The sequence below is a fragment of the Anas acuta genome, chromosome 3, assembly GCF_963932015.1.
Source record: "Anas acuta chromosome 3, bAnaAcu1.1, whole genome shotgun sequence".
NCBI classification, from domain to species: Eukaryota; Metazoa; Chordata; class Aves; order Anseriformes; family Anatidae; genus Anas; species Anas acuta.
In genome coordinates this window covers 54,362,763-54,377,652 of record NC_088981.1, presented here as the reverse complement: position 1 = coordinate 54,377,652, position 14,890 = coordinate 54,362,763, and the positions used below count along the sequence as shown (strand labels likewise).

The 14,890-nt window shown below is 41.0% G+C and overlaps 1 protein-coding gene and 1 long non-coding RNA gene across 8 annotated transcripts in view; both read right to left on the bottom strand.

Moving 5' to 3' along the window:
- The window catches only part of LOC137854126 (uncharacterized), a 29,994-nt gene extending 15,109 nt beyond the window's left edge, over nucleotides 1–14,885 (bottom strand). Inside the window, exon 1 of the long non-coding RNA XR_011094969.1 lies at nucleotides 93–14,885. This is a non-coding gene — a long non-coding RNA (uncharacterized lncRNA). The remainder of the gene's footprint in view (nucleotides 1–92) is intronic.
- Nucleotides 1–14,890, bottom strand: part of ARID1B (AT-rich interaction domain 1B) — a 320,528-nt gene that overhangs the window by 205,606 nt on the left and 100,032 nt on the right. The window lies entirely within an intron of this gene.

The following is a 14,890-nucleotide window of genomic DNA, read 5'->3' as shown; positions in this document are numbered from 1 at the left end:
ACAAAAGGACAATCATGGAATGCAGGGGAAAAAAATAAATTACTTTTTCCCTTGGAACCTCAAAAGCTAAGTCATCAGTAATGAAAGCTTACCTTTACCAGCCAGGTCGGTCTGAAATACTGAGTGCAAGAACTTCCACTCATCCAGCCGAATCACTCCCAAACAATCCAAAACAAACTGTTCCCAGTAGATGGGTTTGCTGGAAATTCAAATCCTCTCAAACAAAATGGGTAAACCACAGCTGAAAAAGGGTGTTTGTTGAAATGTTCGGTGTTCACAGGGCTGCAATGCACTTCTTGTAATAAAAAAGAGCTGGGGAATATACAAGGACCGTGGCAGGCTCTAGGATGGCTCAGAACTCCTTCAGGAACTAAATCCATAAATTCACCTCTACCACTACCACAAAGCAAAAAGATCAGATGTACATTATCAGTAGGAGGAACCAACAGGCCATAATGCTTTCTTCTGTTTCTACCAGGAGAGAGCATAACGAGCCACAAAGGAAGAGCAAACATGAGAAAACCCTAGGAGAATCCTTGGATCTGACCTTCTCTCCATATTCTCCCTCCGTCATCTCTTTTCTTTTCCTTTTTTTTTTTTTTTTAAGCTTCTATAAAATCCTTGCTGTACTGCTGACTGCAGAGCACTTACTGAAGAATGCATAATTACATCTCTTTAACCCCTTACTGTCACAACGTATACAGTGTGTTTGGACCTATTTTTCAAACACACACACACACACACAAAAAGAATGAAGAGAATTTGCACAGCCTAACAGCCCCCCTCCCCCCCCAAAAAAAAAAAATATAAAAAAATGGTGATACTGCCAAAGATTCTAACCCTTAAACGTTTGACTCTGCATTATTCCACTCCCAGGTGCTCTCTCATGTATTCTTCCCTGCCACGCGTTGCTTCAGTCTGCTCACACACAGCAGAGTCAGTTAAAAGCATGACCATCACCAGCTTGTTTCACTTACTTTTCTCCATGTGAAGCTTGCAACAGGCCCTTTTCACTTCCAACATTTCAATCCCTACTCTGGAAGAGCTTGAGAACCTACTCATATGGTGGAGGTAACAAGAACTTCCTGTGGATTTCTCTCCTCATCCAATGCCTGAGTAATAAGCAATTCTTCAAACTAATAAGTAACTTTTAATTTTTATGGTATTGGTGTGAAATCACAGGCTATAGCACTTGCATTTTCCAAAATTCCAGAACTAGCATACTCTGAAACGACATTTTCTCATGTAAGCATTTTTGCAGACTGTATTTGCTGCAGTGTTTCAATGGACAGGAGACATGAACTAACAAGCATACGTGACCACAGTGGCAGTCAGCTGGAAACGATGGGAAAACACATCCTGGCCTAAAAGACTTAAATGAAAAATTTTCCACACACTGTAAGCTACTGAGGAATTTTTTTTTTCCTGGCCATTTTGTCTGTATTTCCAGCTAGTTAGAGGAATTGCTGGAGGCTAAGGAGTCTGGATACAGACAGTACTTACACGTGTAATACTGGTTTCTAAAGGAATTTTTCTTCATTTATGAACTGTTTGCAAATACACTGTTTTCAGCAGGACTTCCGCCTGTGCTGAAGAATGTGATTATAGCTCAGCCAGAAGGCTGCAAGTGTTAACAATGGGAACCGTGCTCACTGATCACTACAGGTACAGCAGGCACAGATGGAAACGGTAGGTTTACAGACCCTGTCCAAAGAAAAAGGCTCAAAACATCTGTTAATACAGAGGAGCAGGGTGACAACTGGACAGAATGAACATAAGAATTAATTGGCCTAATCCAAAACTTATGGAAATCAGTGAAAGACTGATTTCAGCAAAGTTTGAACTGGGCCCTCAAGGCATAAGTAGATAGAGGAAAGCAAAGGGGAGTTTACACCAGTTTGGGACTACTGCAGTTGGTGTTAATTGACTGATTTGGAAACAATCCTCTGCACAGAAAAGATGCTACTAGTTTTTAGGCACAGATCTGGATTTTGCTTCCATGTGGTATTTCTCTTTTTAATAGACTCTCCAGTCTGTTCTTTTGATTCCAAATCACTGGTGTAAAAGACTAGTATCAGCTACAAATAACCAGTATACTGTTCTCAACTTGTATCTTCTATACGCTCTTCTGTATTGTGCGTTCTTATAAATAAAACCAAACTGCTTTTTGTTAAAACATTTTATGTAAATTTTTATGGTTCTATGAAGCCAGCAAGGATATGACAACTTGCATCAATGAATGGCTTAGACAAAAGATTTAAGAAAATGAAGAAACTGAAAATACTAGGGACTCTGGAAAAATCTGAGGAAGGCATAATTTTAAGTTGTTCTGAATTCTGCAAATACAGCACTAAGAAGAACATTGAGTACCTAAATAATTAAAGTTTATCCTCTTTATTGAAACAGTCCATGTTTGAGAATTTGCGCAAGTTTTAATGTTTAATTAAGGGATTTAAACATTGTTTTAAGTGAAAACTCCATGCAACCTTAACTATAGGCCCACTAGGTCACCTCCATAATATATTCATGTTGGGAGATCCAGGACCTAGCTTTTATAGAAGTCAGTTACTACAAACACACAGTTCAAATATCAGTCACAAGCATGTGAAAAATCAATTTACAAGGAGATGAAAAAATAAATGTTCTAGGAGATAGGATATGCTAATGAAAATTAGTGTAGGATGTTTGCTTTTTGTCCACGTCCAGGTTTTGGTTTCACATGCAGCGACTGCTGAGACATGTTTGTTTAGTGATTAAAAAAGAAAAAAGATTAAGCAGCAACTTTGAAAAGCTCTGTGCAGATAAAGATATGCCTGTTTTATAAGCAATTAGTAATTTCTTATTAATGGAATGTAAACTGTTTTCTCTAATTTTCCCAAAATTTGCACATTCAAGGGGAATGCAACTCAAAGGATGAAATTCATATCCATAACGCTAGGAGATGAGAGTAAACCTCCAGTCCGGCCTATTTAATATATTCAGCTGTACAGTACAATATCCACGCAGAGTAGATTAAACATGCTTTAAAAAGTATACATTAAAAAAAAAAAAAAACAAACTTTTAAAACCACATTATTGCCATGTTCTACAACACTACAAAACACTGACTCCAGGCTAGGCTGTGACACAGCCCACAGCTGCTGTAGGCCAAGAGTAGAGATGGGCTTTGTGCTGGCCTCAGGTGGCCAAGGAGCTAGGGGGACTCTCCATCGTCCATCTATCCCAGGGCCTCCCTGAGGTAGGGAATGGATTTACTTGAGTTGTTCCAACCAGCACTGAGGGTGCGTGTTGGCTTCACACAAAAGAGCTACATGAAAAAACAAATGCAGTGCTTTGAGACACCGAGCGTTGAAGATGGAAGTATTGTTCATATCAACATCACTACACGTTGTTGGAAAAATAAAAAAGAGACAAAAATTGAGGAACATCTGTTTTTTTCCTGAGATGTGTTTTGAAGTATCTGGGGAAGCAGGATCTGGGCTAGATTCAGACGGACAAAGCAAGGTCCTCTAGGTGCCGGTAAGTACCTCCTTGTAATAACAAATACACAATCCCACACCCAGAACCTAAAAATGAGGGCGCTAGGGGGAATTATGAATGCTAGGCTTGCTTGTTAGCCTCCAAGTTTTTGTACAGGGACTGTGTCTGCAGGGACAACTGAATCCCTGTATCCACAGCATTTGACAGCCCTTGGATATATGCCTCCTACTAGAGACTAAAATGAAAGCTATATTTTAGAGCTCTGGAAAAGCTAAACAAAGCCTGCAGCTTGTGTTTGTAATATTTCTACCTATCTAAATGCACTTCGCCAGCTCAGTGTTAAAGAGGAAGGTGATGGGGGTAAACAACACATCCCTCGAATTGTTCTGGGGTTTTTGGTTCCAATTTTTCAGCCACGAGGTGCTTCTCTTCTGAAGGCTGCTAACAAAACTCTGCATATGCAGAGAAGGGGGTAACGCCACGGAGAGAGGATGAAACGGGCACAGCCATTACAGTGCCCAGCCAAAATACTTGCTTGGTTTGAACCCCTCGCAGCTGCAGCGAGGCTCACGCATGCTGACTTCAGTGAAACGCCAGAAGCTGAGCAATCTGTGCTGCTTTCCAGAACGCTTCAAAAAAAAAAAATAGTTTAAAAAATCCTTTTCCAGTTTTTAACATGTTAAATGGGAGCAGTCGGAAGCCTTTGAGGCCTCCCCGCGAGTTTGTGAAGATGAAGGAGAGAAGGGGTTAAGTCCCGGCGAACAGAGGAGCAACCGAGCAAATCTGACTACGTGTTTGAAAAAAAGCCCATAAAACGTTACAAGCAAAACAGGAAAGCGGCTGTTAATAATGCATAAACCGAAGGAGGGGAGAGAAGAACAACAAAAAAGCGAAAAGCCTCCGCATTTAACAGCGCGAGGCTGGGAGAGCGAACTGCGCCCTATCGCCTCAGCCCCTCAGCCGCCGGGCCGGGCCGGGCGCGGGGTGCCGGAGGCCATTGCCCGCCCGGTCGCCCTGGCAACGCCGCCGGAGCGCCCGGCTTCAAAGGCGGCGCCGCCATGTCCGCCGGCACGGGGGCAGCCCGGGGGGAAGAGGGGGGACCGGGCCGCCGGGCTCCGGGTTCAGAGTGTAGTGGGGACGCAGCGTGGGGAGAGGGCTGCCACTCCGGGTCGTGCTGGATTCAAAGAGCCGGGCGACGCGCAAGATGGATTCGGTGGAGGAAAACCCTCGCAGGGAAGGAGAAGGCTTTCAGATGTGCAGATCCGAGCAAAAATGGCCCCAAAATGTTCTCATCCGGCCTGCTTGGCCCAGGCCTCACAGGGGAGCACGGCTCTGCTTCCCTCCCCGCAGCGTTCAAAGCCCCCTAGGTCCCGGGTGGCACAGCAGGCAGCACGCTGCTGGCTCCCTTTCACCACAGGAGCAGCCATGCACAGCCCTTCGTGGCACCGAACCGTGCTCTCCCCATCCACGATGCAACGAGGGGCAGCGCTTGCTGCTAGGTCTGGTCACCCACCCTGGTGAGGCTGGGACGGGTGCTTGAACCCAGCCAGCAAACCCAGACGGGGCTGGTGGGACGCATTAAGCAGCCCGATCTGCCCTTGGCTAATCACGAATGCACAAGCTTCGGGGGCTACAAAATCCGGTTTCTGACAAAACTGAGCCCATGGCATCTATTTTAGAGCATGCAGGAATCTGGAGCCTGTGATAAATTCAAACGCACAGAGCTTATGCACAATGTCTTAGTTTAAACAAGGACTGCTTTTCTAGCAAAGTTAAAGACTAAATATAAGAGAAGGGTTGCTTTTTTTTTAACTGAATAATTTTTTAAAAACCTTCACATGGCTGTTCATGTTTTGTTTCCAAATTACATTTTTCATGGATGTGGGTGGTGAGGAAAAAAAGAGTGTCAGCCTATAGGTGCTTTAATTACATTTCAAACCTGTAGTGTCACTGCACACCGTAAGTGACAGAAGATAGCTCTCGCCCTGAGTGGCTAGCTGACTACAGCCCTCTGACCACATCTCCATGGAAATGGAGGTCAAGCAATCAACATTATTATACAGGAGGGGAAAGTTCATTTTTCTGGCAAAAATAAGGTAAAGGTTCCACAGGATTTACTTCAATCTGACCTGTACTGCTGTGAAAACAGGCATTAAAAAGCAGGCACTAGAAACCACTACTCGCTTTTTTTTTTTTTTTTTTTTTTTGGACAGGTTCTTCTGTAATCTAACCAGCAAAAGACTAAAGAGCTGAAGTGTCTGTAAGTATATGTAAGAAGTGCCTTTCATGGGATCTGGTATGTGACCTCTGTCTCTTTGCAGCTGAGCAAGGCTGCTCCATGGGCAGCCTAAACAGGCCCTCGCACCCCATGCTGCAGTCCGACCGCCAAAGAGCCCTCTGGCCAGAGGCAGATGAAGTCTTCCAGAGCCAAAAAAAAATATCTGTACTTTGTCATACCTCAGAATAGGAACAGAAAGGCTGTTACTGTGATTTCCAACAGGACAAGATGTCTAATGAGCCACACCGGAAGAATCGGCAGTCATTTAAAAACACCAGTATGGTGTATATACAGTCTTCCTAAGCCTTCTGTAAAGGCACAAGCAAAACAAAGGAAAAGAGTGAAGATGGAGGGTAAATGGACTAAGAGAGAATCCAAATGAAGCCACAACTATGAGATTTTACTTATTAAAAAAAAAAAACAAAACAAAACAGATCCTACAATTTTATAGCCCTGTTTCAATAAATCCTGAAGAACTGTGCTGAAAATTGCACTGAACAACTTTTTTTCCTACTTTCATGTAGGCATCTAATGATACAATAAACAAAGAGGATGGGGAAAAATTAGGCTTTTATAAAGTTTTTATTAAGCACTATTATTAAAATCTTGACATGGTCTGTAAATTAAACAAGGGAAAGAGAATCTGGAGTTTTTCTTCCATCTCCATTGCAGTATGGTAAGGCTTTCAGTTCACTATAAAAGTCTAAAATGGAGGGATAACACTTGGCATTGCTATAACCCATAACGTACAAGTTCACTAGGGCTAACGTGTGCACTTAATCCATACACCACTTTATATACCTATATAATCTTTCAAAGTTATTTTGATTTTATAAGTGAGTCTAAAAATCTCAGATCGCTTTCAGTTCCTTTATTCCCATACTTGTGGAAAATAAGTACTGGCTACTCTCAAGTTTGCAGTTTAATAAAAAAAACAGGAATGCTTCAAACCTCTTTCATTACCTTTTATGCAAAAGCTGTTCATCATTTACAGTAATATAGATGTACACACGAGCATACATCTTACGATGCTATGACATAAAATAAGCTTTGTTCTCTTAACTAGGTCCACTGCTGTGTATTCAGCAAACCTTTCTAAAGCTTACAGATGCATAATGTATTATTACATGCAAACATATGAATACATAATCTCATGTATGCTTATCTTTATATTACTTCCCAAACGTTAGCTTCAATAATATAGCGGAAGACACACTGTTAAGAGAATTACCCTTTTGAGAAGTGAAAAAAAACATGTTCAGTTATAAATTCATGCCACTTAACTAAGATGTGAAATAAATGATCCAGAATGACATATTTTTCTATACTAATGCAATTATTCAAATGTGCATCAAAATTCAGGTCCTCGTTCTAATTTAGCACAATAAGTCTCATTTCATAGGTTGAGATGATTAAAAGGGTCATCTGCAATTGTTTGCATGGAAGGAAAGAGATCAAAAGCCTAAACACTGCGTACTGAAAGTACCCTTACCCTTCTCCTGATGTTACCAGCTTCTCTATCTTGATTTCAGCACGTTACGATGTTTCACCCCCTGAAATGACATTGCCAATTCAAAGGGGACCCTCGGTCCTTTGGGACTGTAGCTGTGTTTGGAATTACGGGGAAATGGCACCTAGTAATCTGTATGGCATTAACAAAAATTGATGCAGTAAGTTGCAGAGCACCACAGTGCACACAGCATAGACTACAAAAGCCATCGTGAATAGTCTTCTTTACGGGATGACTTCATAGTGAATCTAACGCAGCTACAGCAAAGGAAGGAAAATTGAAGAGAATTAAGCGTTACAGAAGACATTAGATTTCAAGAAAGCAGATTTGAGAAAAAATTTAAAAATAGTTTCAAACTTCAGAAAAATAAAGCAAAACATGTGAACGGCCTCACATTACAGGGCCGACTTCACTGGAATTGCAGCATAGTACTACCAAACAAGTAGCACGTGACAAACACCTAGCATTTACACTGTGGCTGTACCCAAATCCCTAGCAATTGTGGATACACCATCAACAGTAGAAAAGCACTGTGAAACCTTAACACTTTGAGTGTGAATGCACCGACACCTGCTTGCACAGAAGCAAGCCTCAGATCAAAGCCTAGTCATGTGTTTTTTTGGTTTTGTTTTTAAAAGGAGAGTTGCAACAATAGCACCAGAAGCCAGCTCATTCCAAGTAAGCAGGGACGGATGGCAGAAGAAAAGGCATCTACTGTTAGGCTTCAGATGTTGCTGGCCGGAATGAGGCACTGTGTTTAGTCAAGGTTATGAAGCTGAGGTCACCTCTCCGGACAGCTGGTGAGCTCAAGTAAAGGAGTCATTCTAGGAGGAAGAAAATATCCTATCTTACAGGAGTACTTGCGGTAAAAATAAAGGGAAAAAAAGGCACAAATACGGTGTCTCAGATACTTCCTGAAATGGTATTCCAGTAATACTCTTTTGTCTTACTTTCTGTTTGGCAATCCCAAAGTTCACACAGGCATGAACAAAAAATATGGGCCAGTGAATATATTAAGCTTTAGAATTTATAGCATGCTATCAACTCAAAATTTACAAATAGCTGAACAGATGAGGCATGCATGCTTTTATACAACGATATGTGTACACACAGTATGCAAAATATTCAAAAAAATGAAAACAAATCCAAAAAACAACCAATCACCCCCCAGGAAATCCAAAGCCCCAGCCATTTTCGAATGAGATTCCCAAATCCACAACCTGAAGGGACCGACTTGGAAACTGAGGCAGGCCAAAAGGACAGCTGGTGCAGCAGGCGGGTACCTCTGGGCCGTGCATGCAAAGCCGCCTGTGCTGCAGCAGCTCCGGGCCCTGCACGTTTCAGTAAGGCGGGGGGCTGCGGCTCACCCCCATGTTGTGCCAGTTGCCCTGCTCTGTGGGTGGCAGCCTCTGGGGAGGGAACAGCTGGAAGGGAAAAAGGCTTCAACCACCCAGACTTGATCTGGTTTCTTTAATTCTTGAGTCAAAATCAATACTGCCTTGGTATTCGGAGGCAAAAAGCACATCGAGGCAATTCCTAATGGCTTCAAAAAAACACTGCAGGAAAAAGCTACTAATACTTTAATATTCCACCTAGGACAATATTGGCCTATTTAAATACAAGTTTTTGCAACATTATCCACTACTGGGATCTATAATCCCTTATCAGGTTTCCCAAGTAAGTTTCACGTAGAGGTCAGGCTAAGTATTTCTTTTTGCATTTCTAAATTTTCTTAGATCCTAAATGAGTGATCTTGTTGTTACAGGGATAATGTAACCATTATAAATGCAGAGTGTTTTGAGAACTGAAAACTTGATGGAATAACCAAGCTTTTTTTTTTTTTTTACAGTACTTAATGAAATTAGTTTTCATACTTCAATAGCAGCCATAGCACTGTTTTTAATATAAATCTGATCATCCTATCAAGCAAAACCAAGCAATCCCGTAAAGCACAAAACACAAATGATTAACAACAGGACTGTCTCTTCACATTACAAAGCTTAATTTTTATAGCAAGACTACTAAATTCAATAATCAACTATTTTAGTTTCAGTGTTCCACTTTACCACTACACACACAACAAGCTCAGGGGTGCTCTGCACTACCTTGATAGTACTTTTGCCCAAAAATAGGGCTTGAAAATGAATATATAGGCTGACTCTATGACGGAATTGGTTTGATCACCTACATGAAATCCTGGCCCCCACAGAAGTCAAATGTAAAAACGCATGAGCATTGTGTGGGCCAAGATTTTCAATGTCACAAACACACAAAGCTAAGCTCATCCCTCCTATAATATCATGACGGATATTATTTCAGTGAAGCTGCCCTGAGTTCGGCCCACTGTTCACACCTACTCCAGGACATACACAGGAGGTCATGTCCAGAACCTGCATGAACGCCAGCACCAATGTTTTGCACCTCAGAAACACTCAAATGCATACACTTTGTATTTCTATACATACGGATTGCATGAGGCTTATTCTAGCAACAGGTTTGTTACATGGAACGGCAAGAAAAGAGAAACAAGCTAGATCAAGCGCGCTTGATCTGGAATTAAAATGACTTGGAGAAAATAGCAACTTTTTCCAACTACATGCATAACAGCTAAGAAAAGCATTTGAGAAAGCTTAGTCACTTCTTTGCAACTTGAGGCTTTTTTCCTTTTATTCCAGGCTTAAACAAAGTTCAGTGGGGCATCAAACTGCCTCAGTTTTAAATTACAGTCTGTACTTTAAAATAGAATGCATGCACCACATGTTCCTGAAGCTAGAGGGTGGGAGTGTTATTCACTGAAAATTGAAGGCTTGTTGAGTCAATAATCTTCTTTCACAGAGTAACAATTTTCAGCTAAAATTTCTTGACCCAAACAAAGGAAAACAAGATCATTCAGTTATTTTACAACACTGCAGAAAAAGAAAGGAAAGCGGGAAAGAGGCACACCAGTCTTATCCTACTTGGTGCAAAAACAATGGAGAATTTAATTCACAAGTATTACATGTGTTTCCTTCTTGTTCATGGTTTAACATACTCCCAGTTATTTTCAGATGGAGACACAAATAGCACAGAGCTACAGGACACAACTGCTACCACAGCTCTATCAACTGCACACTGCTTTTACCTCCCGGGAGTTACCAGGGATCCATTTACAGATTTTCCCCCTCTTTTTTTCTTAAACCAGAAACAACATCCTGGATTTGAAAATATCACTTTTATTTTAATCAAGTTTTCTACTTCTGCTTACCTTGACACGGTCTGCAAAGTAAGACTGCTGCTGTACTATCTCTCTTTTTATGATCATTTTTCCTTACCAGAGGGGCTACAGTGGTAATTAATGTTTACATCATGGTAGTGCCCACACCCTCAGCCATGATCAGGGCTTACTGAACTAAGCCCTGTATAAATGTCACCAGAGTCCTTCATCCCAGCAGTTTAACCTCTGAGAAAAGAAGAGGCGTCTCCTACTAACTCTTAACTACAGTTACTCCAACTATACTGGAAACTGTTTTCAACTCTTCTTGATGGAGACAATTTTCCAATCTACTTCATATTCTGGACATCAGACAGGGAGTGTGGATTCCCAAACCTTTCCGTGCATTTCCACGTATATGAACAGCATGCTTGCTGTTGCTTTGTGTCACATACAGGTTGCTCTGCCTCCATGAAAAGACTCAGTGAAAATGTGGTATCAGAACTAACGTGTGAGCACTGACGTCTGAGTGACCTGGCAAAGCAGCAGTTCCCCCCACTCCAGATCCAGCCTTCCACCTCCAACACCTCCAGTAGGCACGATACAACGCCCAAGCTAGCTTACAAGGCCGAGGCTGTGATTTCACTACAGCTTACTCTGATCGAGCCGTCCTCTGCCTGTTTAGAGCCCGGTGACTGTTGTGGGGCAGGACTAAGAGCATTGCTTTGCCACCACGTCTCAGCTGACGGGATGACAGCATCTCAAACCCCTCCAGGAAGACCATGCAGTCCTCTAGGACGTGGCTAAAACCAAAGCTGTGGCAGTCTCACTCTCCCCTTTCCCTCTGTACCTATACATTCCCATCTCCCCCTCTGCGGTACCACAGATGCTCACACAATTACAGTGATTCAGTCAAAAACTAACCCAGAAATAAGAAGGGTGATTATTTCTGAGCTAGGCAGTGAGGGTGGAGGAGGTGCTAGGGCACACGGCAGGGCTGCAACCGCCCGGACTTACCGCAGCTCAAGAACCTCACCCACAGGTTGCAACAAGAAGAAATCGGCAGAAACCCTCGTTTCAAAAGTCTGGCAACCTTGGGTAGGCCGTCTGACCTCACACCTCCAACAACCACGCTTGGTGCTGAGCAAAAAAAGGACCTTAATAAAGCAAAGTAATGGCAAAAAAAAAAAAAAAACAATGTCTATCTGAAACTGCTTTCATGCTGATGCCAATAAAAAATTAAATTCACTCATGTTTTCCGCCCTTCGTTCTATCAATACAATCCAACAAGAACATTTACAAAATTACTCATTAAAGGCAAAACAAAGTATTAGTCTTCACAGACACACACAGCCTATACTGACATAAGCTCCTTTACTGCAACAACAAATTTGCAGATAGATCATTTGGAAGGTTTTTCCCGTAAGTCTGTTCTATCTTTGTCACAATAGCAGAAATGTGTATTTGGCTATTATCCCTTAAATCTCAGCAAATATATTCGGTAGTAGCTGTTCTCCAGACAATTGCATTCAGGCTTCTCCCCCTTTATTCCTCCACTCTAAGAGGGAACAGTTTCTGTTTATTACTTCCTTTCCTTCACAGAGTACCTAACTCCCATGTTTTCTCAAAAGCCTGAGATTTCCTTCTAATTGTGACCCCAACAAAAGTGCTCGGAGCACTATTCTGTGCAACTTTTCATTTGGGCTCTCAGTGACTCCACACGGTTAAAGACCTCCAGGTCAAACCTTTCAGATATCAGAGCATTTAGGAGAAGGAAAGCAAGCATTGTATAGAATCTGACAGGCCATTAGAAGTAGCTAATAAAGCCATATTTTGTTTGTAGCCATTTGCTACCAACCCACATTACAAATTTGTCTGCTTTGAACTTTATGGGAACATTCATGCCAGGACTTTTATATACAACGTGTGAAGGAAACGGAACAACTATTGAGCTGTTTAGCTGTGCTTACTGTGACACAAACCTGCTGAAAAAAAAAAAAACTCTCCAAAAGGATGACACAAGTCAGCATTCAGTGCTGCAGAAAGTGGCCAGCTCCTCTTCAAATTCATCAAAGGGAAACTCTTTTTTCAAAGCCACATCAGAGAACACCATTCAGCATTTAGTGTTACATCTCTTTTGTTGTTTTTAGACATTCGCATAAGCTCACTATGTAGCTGCTGTGACTTTACACAATGCCCTTAAGAAATAAAAAGATAACGGGCAAATTGTATAAATATCAGAATACCGTGAAACAAAACATAACCAAATTTTATTAAAAGCTTAACACCACTATCACTTCAAGCTTCAATATACAAAGACGGCTTACTGACTACCCTCAAGAACAGCATTATCTCGAAAACAAGTTTAAGAAGCCACATTTAGCATCCCAAACTGACACTAGAGCTAGGAATGCTAAGTGAGGAATAGCGATCAGAGGTTTTCATAAGCAGCTGAAAACTGAACACAGACCTCTTGCTCAAGGGGAGAAAAAACTATTTATATGGTCAAGCTATCCTCACCCCCCAACAGAGCTATACATATATTAAAGTCTTCATCATGCTCAAGATACTATGAACGTATGGGCTATTCCTAATTTCTAAGGCATTTTTCCTTGGAAGTAAGAGGAAGCTCGCTCACATTACGAAAAAACAATGTCACCGTATGTGAAGGGTTACAGCTGTATTTAGATTTGGAACAAAAACAAAACACAAAATGGTAATACCTCCCATCCCTGACCAAACAGCAAGATTTTTCAGTATGTAAGTGATCTATGGATTAAAGCTTTTCTGTAGTGAAGTGTGTGAATAACAACATTTAGGACAAACCTACAGTGTAAGCTACATGGCCAAAACGGTTAATATTCACTGTTAATACCACGCCAGCTTACTCATACCTAGAATAATAATGAGCTACTAAATATACCAAACACTTAGGGACACAGATAATACCCAACAGTCTGCTTAGATATCATGATGATGGAGGTAGAACAGAGTATGGATTAAAAGTAGGACAATTGTTTAAGAAAAAACACAGGCAAATTAGAACATTAGCTGATAAATAACTATTTCTATCCGTCCTTATAAACACTGTTCATGAAATGCTGAGGTAAAAAGTCCTTTTAAATATTTCTGCTTTTTGAAGTAGTTAGTTGTTGCCAGAACAGTTCCATGTCCAATAACTACTATTTTAAAAGTAATTGCTACTGTTCACTTTTGAGACCTGTTCAGAGAAATTAGTCTACTTAAAAAAGGCTTCCCTGAAAAACTGTCAAAATTAATACTAGTTCAAAGCAAATGGATAGCTCTTCTCACACCAGTTTTCATAGCTTCTCCTGAAGCATACATGTTTTAACATCATGTAAAGACAGAATTTGTGGCATATGTACTCTCCTAGGTGCCAAAGAAATAAACATCTTTGTGGCATTTTAAAGTTATTACCCTATTTTTAAGGGTTGACAATAGTGCCATGTGTCAGAGGTAAAATATACAACAGTCTACCAGATTTCACACATACATTCAGTGTCTCGATAAGGTGAACTCTTCAGAGGAATCCCAGTGCTAACTGGAAATGAATACACACTCAGTGAACCGGGGGAAACATTCTATAGGTTTGCCATACCTATAAGCCAGGGGTCATGTAATTTATGAACAGTTTTCATCTTTCAAGCTGACCGTATTCTGGTTGGTTAAAATTCATACTGTTTTACTACCAAAAAACAAGGAAATCCCTAAAACAACAGTAGCATACAGAGACAAGTCCAAAGAGTACTTTGTCCATTACAGTGAAATTAGAGCTTTAACAATGCAAGTAGCTGCAGTGTCTTTGCAAATGGTATTTACATGTGCTGTTTCCCCCACAGCAGAATGCACAGAGCTCAGAAAACTAAGAAAGGCTAGTCCAAAATAATCTTCTAGCCAAACAATCAACCTAGCCAAAGTATCATTACCATTCCCTCTTCTGCACTTCTGACTGTAGTAATAGACCGTAGCAGAATTAACATGTCAAACTCGTTATTTATGCTCAGGGTTTGGAACAAACAACTCATGGAGGCAGTGTTCTAAATCAAAATACACTGAAATCCTTAGAAAAGGGCACAGAAAAAAGCCTCTTTCTCACCAGATTGTTTTGTGCAAGTACAGAATTCTTAAAGACAAAAAGAAATATCAGTCCATTTCCTCTATGCAAATACATGTGCACAAATATAAAATGTGGATGCACGGGGATATTTTGGACCAATAAAAACCCTAAGCTAAGTCCACTTATACACAGGCTATTTGTTCTCTGCCCCACCTTTAAAAAAAAAAATAAAAATCATTCCGATCAACTTGCTCTTTTCAGTATTTCTCATCCGCTTATTCTAGGTACAATGAGGTCCTACATAAAGTGCTTTCATTTTAAAATATTGTATGGTAACAGAAACATTAGTCTCTT